This window comes from Octopus bimaculoides, chromosome 11, assembly GCF_001194135.2.
Source record: "Octopus bimaculoides isolate UCB-OBI-ISO-001 chromosome 11, ASM119413v2, whole genome shotgun sequence".
Lineage (NCBI taxonomy): Eukaryota > Metazoa > Mollusca > Cephalopoda > Octopoda > Octopodidae > Octopus > Octopus bimaculoides.
This window is the reverse complement of record NC_068991.1, coordinates 9,042,097-9,050,704: the sequence shown is the minus strand read 5'-3', so window position 1 is coordinate 9,050,704 and position 8,608 is coordinate 9,042,097. Positions and strand designations below refer to the sequence as shown.

Genomic DNA, 8,608 nt, shown 5'->3' with positions numbered 1-8,608 from the left:
TTAATACACACACACACACACACACACACAATTGTGCACGTGTGTACAATGGTGGACGGGAGACAAAAGGTCTTATTTTTCTCTACCCTGTCTTTCCTGACACGTAATTGCGAATACACATCAAGTACTTGTCAAAATCTGATCCTGCTACATCTAGGCGAACGCTTAGTTCTCTTTAAAAGTACAACCGCGTGTTTCCGTTCTGTCAAGAGATGTTTCACAACAACAAAACTATATAAGCGGTGGTGTATTTCGAACCAGGTGCCTTGTTAAATTATTCCAAAATACGAATCCATAATTAGATTAATGCTCTTATAGTTAAATGTATGTAAAAACCCAACTTAAGCCTATCTATTGAAATAGCCCGATGACGACTATGTCATTATTGTGAGTTTGTAGTATGGAAGCATGGATGAATCGGTGATTTGCTGGGTAAGATCTTATTTTAAATTGAAGTAGGCCACATTGCTTGCTATCTTTTAAATATACTTTTGATTTCATCTAGTTCGAAAGGATTGATGTTAATTAAAACGTCATTAAATAGGATTAATTAGCTTATTTGGGAGAAACTCTTTGCTTTTAACAACAAAAATCAATATATAGGCACGGGTGTAGCTGCACGGTAAGACATTTGCTTCCCAACCATATGGGTTCTGTCCTACTGCACGGACCCTTGGGGAAGTGTCTTCTGCTATAGCCACAGGCTGACCAAAGCCTTATGAGTGAATTTGGTAGACGGAAACTGAAAAAAGCCCGTTGTATTTGTGTATGTGTATGTGTGCGTGTGTGTGTTTGTCTGTGTTTGTCCACCACCACTTGACAACAGATGTTGATGTGTTTACGTCCTCGTCACCTAACGGTTCGGCGAAAGAAATTGATAGAATAAGTATTCTTTCGGTCACTACCCAAGATTCACAACCATAGGTAAGGGCCGGCACGAACACCGAGTTGAAGATAGCGATTTTGGTTTTTACATCTACCTTCCTTCTTCTGATGACCGAATGCTGAAACTGGTGCATTTCTGTACTAGCAGCTGCAATTCTTGCATTTAATTCAGCCTCTTACATTCCATCACTCGTGAAAACGGCCCCAAGATACCTGATTCAGTCGAACACCACTCATCTGTAGAGTACTGTCGAGTCAAAGCTAGCTGACGAACAGTGGGATTTTCGCTCCGAGTGCAGCATAGCCGACAAATATTTACTCAGCGGCTGATCTTCCTGACATCGTGAGAGTATACCTTATTACGAAAAGCAAAATTCCTACCCCCGTAATTTTTCGAAGTTCAGTCAGCTGTTGAAGTTACATTATTCTGCTAACTATATCTAACTCAGCCAACTAATTCTATTTAATATAGTTTTGATTAAAACCAGTCTTTTTGAACTTGATCACGTTAAAATTAAAATTAAGAGACAGAAATCAATATGACTAACACTAGTTTCAATCCAGGCTGTATAAAATAATGATCTACCGAATAGTTCCAGCCATTTCTCAAAACGGTGCAAGTATTGATCATCTTCTAGCCCATATTTAGAATGCATAAATAACTTCAGTTTCTGAAGTCCCCACTTAAGAAGAATTAACCAAAAATGTATGAAAGTGTTTGAATAAGAAAATATTTTTATTGGATTAGTAACACAATTGTAGTCAAATATATAAAACGGAAAGAAAACTTTGAAAAATGTTCTTTCTTTGAGAAAAATTGTTATTCCCTATGATGTGTTCGATTTATGACGTATTTTTACCGATGTCATAGCAACTGCACCCCTACAATGACGTTTTAAATATATTATGCAACAGCTGACTGTGTGTGCAGTCTGTATAACTGTGTGCGTATGGATATACAAATACATTTATGTACGTATGAATGCATTCATTACTGTAATGTTTCGTGAAAGCGAGTGGTTTAGTAGTTAGGCTATTCGGCCCATCATCGTAAGGTCGTGAGTTCAATTCCCGGCGGTGCGTTGTGCCCTTGAGCAAGACACTTTATTTTACGCTGCTCCAGCCCACTCAGATGTCAAAAATGAGTAGTACCTTTAATTCAAAAGACCAGTCTTATCACACTCTGTGTGTCACGCTGAATCTCCCTGAGAACTACGTTAAGGGTACACGTGTCTGTGGAGTGCTCAGCCACTTGCACGACAAATCGACCCCAGAATAATAATAAACAAATCGACCTCAGAACTTATTCTTTGTAAGCCTAATACTTATTCTATCACCCTCTTTTGCCGAACCGCTAAGTTACGGGGACGTAGACACACCAACATCGGTTGTCAAGTAATGGTGGGGAGACAAACAAAGACACACACACACACACACACACACACACATATATATATATATATATATATATATATATATATATATATATATATATATATATATATATATATATATATATACGACGGGCTCCTTTCAGTTTCCGTTACCAAATCCACCCACAAGGCTTTGGTCGGCCTGAGGCTATACAGAAGACACTTGTCCAAGGTGTCCGCAGTGGGACTAAACTCGGAACCATGTGGTTGGGAAGCAAGCTTCTTACCACACAGCCACGCCTGGTCCATGTTGTATCCCAGGTTCTTGTGGTCGTTAAATTGGATTGTGATAGGAAATTTCCAGCTAGTCATCTGGAGGCACACAAAGCAATTTGAGAAGTAACTGGAACATTTCAGAGAATGCTTGAAGGTGTTAAAAGACGGTCGAAGATTTACCGGTTGCCAATAACGCAACTTTCCCATTAACGTCGTCAGCAAAACAAATACAGGCTAAGTTCATTAAACATGTTTGACTTCCGGACTGATCGAATAAATATCTGCCAATACTGGGTTTAATTTAATCGACTGCTCTTTCCGCAGATGGATGGCCATTATGACTGCGTTAAAAATCAGTATTCTTATTCTTTCATCAATCTCTCTCTCTCCCTCTTTTCTTCTTCTTTTCTCCCTGACTGCATTAATTTTATTTACAATCTATCCCTCTCTCTCTTTTTCTCATATGTAACCTGCTTAAAAGGTACGAGGAGGAGGAAAAGGAAGATAATCGAAAAATCCTTAAAGAGTAGACATACGAAGAGTCACTTAATACACAGGATTAGTCGAAACTGCTGCCGTATTTCAATAACAGGTCACATACAGATTAACAAGGTAAGCCTTTGAAATATTAGCTGAGGATTGAAGAACTGAACATGATTTCTATTATCGGCTTCAGATACCAACGTCTGTCATACAGGGCTACATCAACTGATCAATTTTAATAGCCTAATTCAGAAGTTCTCAACATGGGCGGTAACGCTTTAGGGAGCGGTGAGGTAACATAATCAACTAAATTTTACTTATAGTAGTAATTATATTATTTATACATGATAAAAATAGTTTCGGTTATTAAAATAAACTGAGATGTCATCCGGCACAGGGAAGTCATTAGCTTGCAAAGCATAAAGTAAATTTTGTTTTTATCATTTCACTGTTAAAAACTTATACAATCCATTTTTAGAGTAGTTTATAAATTAATCTCCATGTTAAGTTAGTTTAGTCGTGATACCCCACTCACCATTTAGGTGGGCGCAGGGCATAACAACTACTCAAAAGGTGGGGTGCTATAGAAAAACAAAATGGTAAAGAATCACTGGTCTAATGTAATGACCTGTCATCAGCTGTTCCGAACGATTAATTTTCGTACCATTATAATTTCAGTATTTGTGACAGCTGTACCAGCCATTATTAACGAGGAATATGAACTACACCTCACCTCACGTTATATTTAATAGCCATTATGTTGCCTTTTCACAAATATATTAACATAAATGAGAAATAGGCAGAGATTTATTTGTTGTTCTGACAGGCACAAACACCAAGATTCAGAATTACAAAAAAAAAAGAAGATATGGAAATTTATGTTGTCTCTTGCAAAAAAAAAATTTCTTAATAAGGATTTATACAAAGAAAAATTTATCGAATGAAATTTCAATTCAGTTGATGGTCTTTAAAAGATATTGTCAACTATCAATGTAGAATGAGAGATTATAGATAACGATAATAAAGTCTGGAATTAAATAGCCGTGATTCAGCGTATGTGGAATTACGGGATTAATTAGATACAATGCACCGGTTAGAGTAAAGCAACATTTTCCAAAAGAATGGTAAATATTAGTCTTTTGCTCCGTTTTTAATGACTTAATCAAAATAGGAATGACAGCACACGTGACTCTTTTCAGGGTCTCTGTGGTTGGTGGGTAAAAAGAGGAGGTTACCGTCATACCAGAAACATAGCCTGAATACTTGCAGCAAAGCGGATAAAGATATCCAGGGCCAGAGTGGGAGTGTTAACTTAGGCGACAGATGAAGTCTACAACTAAAGAGCAGAAACAATCTCCCTGACTGGCCTCCACAATAAGTTTCTGCCGATCGAATTTCACTTATAAAACTTTGCTCGAGCCGAGGTTATTGTAGAAGACACTTCTCAAAGGTTTCTCGCAATGAGACACCTACGATAATCTACCATATTTTGGTCACTGAACATACAGTTGGTGGACCTATTTTTTGCCTGGTTTAACACCGCTGCCAGGACATTATATACCTTTAGCGAAGTCTGCTTGTTACAGGCATGTAGACCAAGTCTCTGGTCTAAAGATAACCTTCTTTGTTCTCATTAATCCCATTAATTCAGAGACCCTGAAAAAGACATAGGCAGTGCTTTTTCTCTTTTGACTTAGCTATAAATGAACTAGCATTCTGAAAGCCTTTGAAAGGATTTCGTTTTCTAGTTATGGACATTTACATTTCGTTTTGACATAATTGATAAATCACTATGGAAATGCATGAATATCACAATTCCATTACTCTTTAGCATTAAACAACAGGGTTTTTCTTTTTTTTTCTTTTCTTTTTGTTTCTTTTCACATAAGCAATTCTTATAAACAGCAGAATCACTACCGTACATTATGTACAAGTCTGATTTTCATCTTCCGCTGCGAGTTCTCATTACATGCCTGACATATGCATGCAGATGTAAGTGTTTGTATATGTATCCTGTATATAGGAATACATGCTCATATGTTTCCTTATGTGTACATATACGTGTGTGCGTGTATGTATACGCGACTGCATGTATATATGTATATGTGTGTTTTCTTCATGTTTCCAAATTATAATACGCTTCACTTTCTTTCAGTATTAAGCCTCCGGGAAACTTGTAATAACTGAAATTTGGATTATTGGTATAAAGTTCATTCCCAAAATACTTATAATTCTTATAATATCGAACCAAGAATGACTGCGGCAGCTGGCAAGTCGACAATTACAGTTGTAGTTTTGTATAAATGCCTTCTTCGTTAAGCGATGTAATTGTAGTCATATTTTATTTTGTTTATGTATTATAATCCGTGTGTGTATTGGTATATTGATATAGGCACATAACACGCATATACATACATACATACATACATACATACATGTCTTGGATAATTCCTTCCGGGCAATTTCACGTAACTCTTCTTATAGCTGCATGTGTACACACACAGGTGCATGCACAATCAAGAGCATAAACCTCTGCAAATGCAACCACGTACACTCAATAACACAGAGACACAAAGGCGCGCATTTACACATATACACTCATAAAGTAAGTGGATCTCCGGCAGTTTGCCGATGAATATTCCAATTTTCGGCTCGACTAAACTGTTTACGGTTCGAATAATAGTTTCAAGTAGCTGAGCATTGCATAGAAACGTGTACAGTTAATGTTGTTCTCACTCAGAATCAACATCACCGGTGGGTGAGTGGTGGGGAGCAAGCTTATACAGGCTTAAGCAGCACCAAAAGTATCGCCCCAATAAAAGCATCGCCCGTAACGCCACCAGTCCTACCACAGCTACGCTACTGAGTAATGCACGGACACACGTATATGAAAGCACACACGAACGCACGCACACGCGCACACACGTGTATGCATGTATGCATATGTTATAAAACATATATTATACATATTGGCGACGAGCTGGCAGAATCGTTAGCACGCCGGACGAAATGCTTAGCAGTATTTCGTCCGTCTTTACGTTTTGAGTTCAAATTCCACCAGGGTCGACTCTGACTTTCATCCTTTCGGGGTCGATAAAATAAGTACCAGTTGATCACTTGGGATCGATGTAATCGACTTAACCCCCACCTCTAACTGCTGTCCTTGTGCCAAAATCTGAAATCAATAGACATATCAACAGTACCTGTGGAATTTTTACGATTATTTTGAAAAATATAACACCGTTAGTTGTAGAGAACCGTAGTTGCTTTTGAAGTTGTATTGTTTATGGGACACTTGATCCTTAAGATAGTGTTGGAGCATCTATTTTAAGAGAGAACATGCCTGAGCTCTCTAGTCTTTGTCCCGTCTTTCTACATTGAGGATTGGTATCTGTTATTTTTATTTTTACATCAAGAAGCAAACGAGTTCTACTAGAAAGAGTCACGTAGTTGTCCACGAGAAAGTGTTGGCCCACTGATCTTTTGCCTTTCCATTGTAATTATATTATTAGAATTTGGAACATAATCATCCATAGATACAGCAAAATATGTTATTAGAATTATTGAAAAATCTGTTAAAAAAACAATGTATACAGGCAATCTTGCTATGAATAATCGTTACAGTGAAAAGCATAACAACAACATCAAAAGCCTAATCTGTTTGTAATGTTATTCTACTGCGGTATCGCTTTGACAAATCTTAATACAATGCACAACATCCTTATTTTCATATCAGCAAAAAATCATATTGTTGAACATGAACCCAGAAACCGAGTGAACTAAGAACAGTGGCTGCCCACTCAGCTGTGATCTTTCACACACACACACACACACACACACACACACACACTATCTAATTTGAAATGCTTATTTCCTCATCAAATGTCTTGCGAATAATATAATTCAAATGTCATTTCAATAATAAACTATGCCGTTGATTTCGCTCCATAGTATATTAATCAACAGCGTTACGAGTACAATAAAAGTTTTGTGTATAAGATTATATCTTCATTTAGTTTCATAGTTATATCTTTACCAAGACCGTCGCAAAATGATATCATATGCATGTAATCATAAGTGTATATAAATGAATGTATATATTTGAATAATCAGACAAAATGACAGCAAATACGTCCGTGTTATTTCAAAATAATATGCATTATATAACATGTATTCGGTGTTTATTTATTGACAACCTTCCTGCAACTCTCTTGCCCTGTAAAACAACTCATGAAGGAGAAGGCCACTCAAACATAAAACCTGCAACTTTCTGGTCACCGCAGCCATCTTAGCCCGCTGAGCCCACAGCGGTCAGATCTCTAAGTCTAAAGAGTGGGATCGAATTGCGTGAACTGACACTCACAACTATAATATTAAGTGCAGGCAGGAAGAAAAGCCGAGCAGCGCCAAGGATCGGTTTACATAGCCAATTAACGGCGTACTGCTTTTCGTCGAGAACTTCAGACACGAAGATACTGCCATTATCTATGTTAGTAAGAATTAATAAATATTGTCCGTGGCTAAATTTGTATTATTTAAAGTGACGTGTATACATTAACAACCAGGACCAGATTATAGCCAATTGATTGTCTTAATCACGACCCAATAATGGTACCCGATCGACACTTCCGGACTCCAACTGACAGAATATAAAAACATGAATGATGAATGTGAAATAATACTTCTTTCTAATTTTGGAACAAGGTCAGCAATTTTGAAGGGAGGCGAAAGTCGATTACATCGATTCCACCTGGAGTTGACTGGTATTATATATCATCGAACCCCGAAAGTATGAATGAAAGGCAAAACTGACCTCGGCAGAATTTGAACTCAGAACGTAAAGCACCGGAAGTATTGCCATTAAATATTAAGTCCAACTCGTTTAATGATTCTGCCAGCTCGCCGTTAGCAGGTTAAAAATTCAGTTTTCTTACAAGAGATTTCCCAGACCAAATTACTATATTAAATATAAGCTGCTTTTTAATTTTATTTATTAAACTCTACTAACTACAACTTAAGTAACACGACAATGAGGGAGCCACTACCAGGTTTCTATAGTCACTGAGAATACCAGCTAAATCTCCTTCATACCGCATCTAACCATGATAAAAAAAAAAAAAATTTTAAGCCGTATTGGACAATATACTCTCTGATATACAAAAAGACGGGATGGTCACAGTTAGTATATCTTAGATCAATATATTCATTTCTTTATTGCCCACAAGGGGCTGAACATAGAGGAGACAAACAAGGACAGACAAAGGGGTTACATCGAGCCAGTGCGTAACTGGTACTTATTTAATCGACCCTGAAAGGATAAAAGGCAAAGTCGACCTCGGCGGAATTTGAACTCAGAACCTAACGGCAGACGAAATGCCGGTAAGCATTTCGCCCGGCGATTACAACTAAACTAAGCTTAAACATCTACAAAAACAACTGCATATATAATTATGTTCTCATAAAAAAAAAGACATCGGCCAATAATAAAACTACTCCAATTTTAGTCCAGGCAATTTCCATACACACAGTTGATTGCCTCTGCGGGAATGAAATCCGAAACAAATATATCATTGATAAAAACATCGTGTAGT

General features: G+C 37.3%; 1 long non-coding RNA gene across 1 annotated transcript in view; it reads left to right on the top strand.

Moving 5' to 3' along the window:
* The first annotated feature begins 1,821 nt into the window (after positions 1-1,821).
* Positions 1,822-8,608, top strand: part of LOC128249026 (uncharacterized) — a 10,201-nt gene continuing 3,414 nt past the window's right edge. The window contains exons 1-2 of the long non-coding RNA XR_008265124.1: positions 1,822-2,197; positions 3,016-3,146. This is a non-coding gene — a long non-coding RNA (uncharacterized LOC128249026). The remainder of the gene's footprint in view (positions 2,198-3,015; positions 3,147-8,608) is intronic.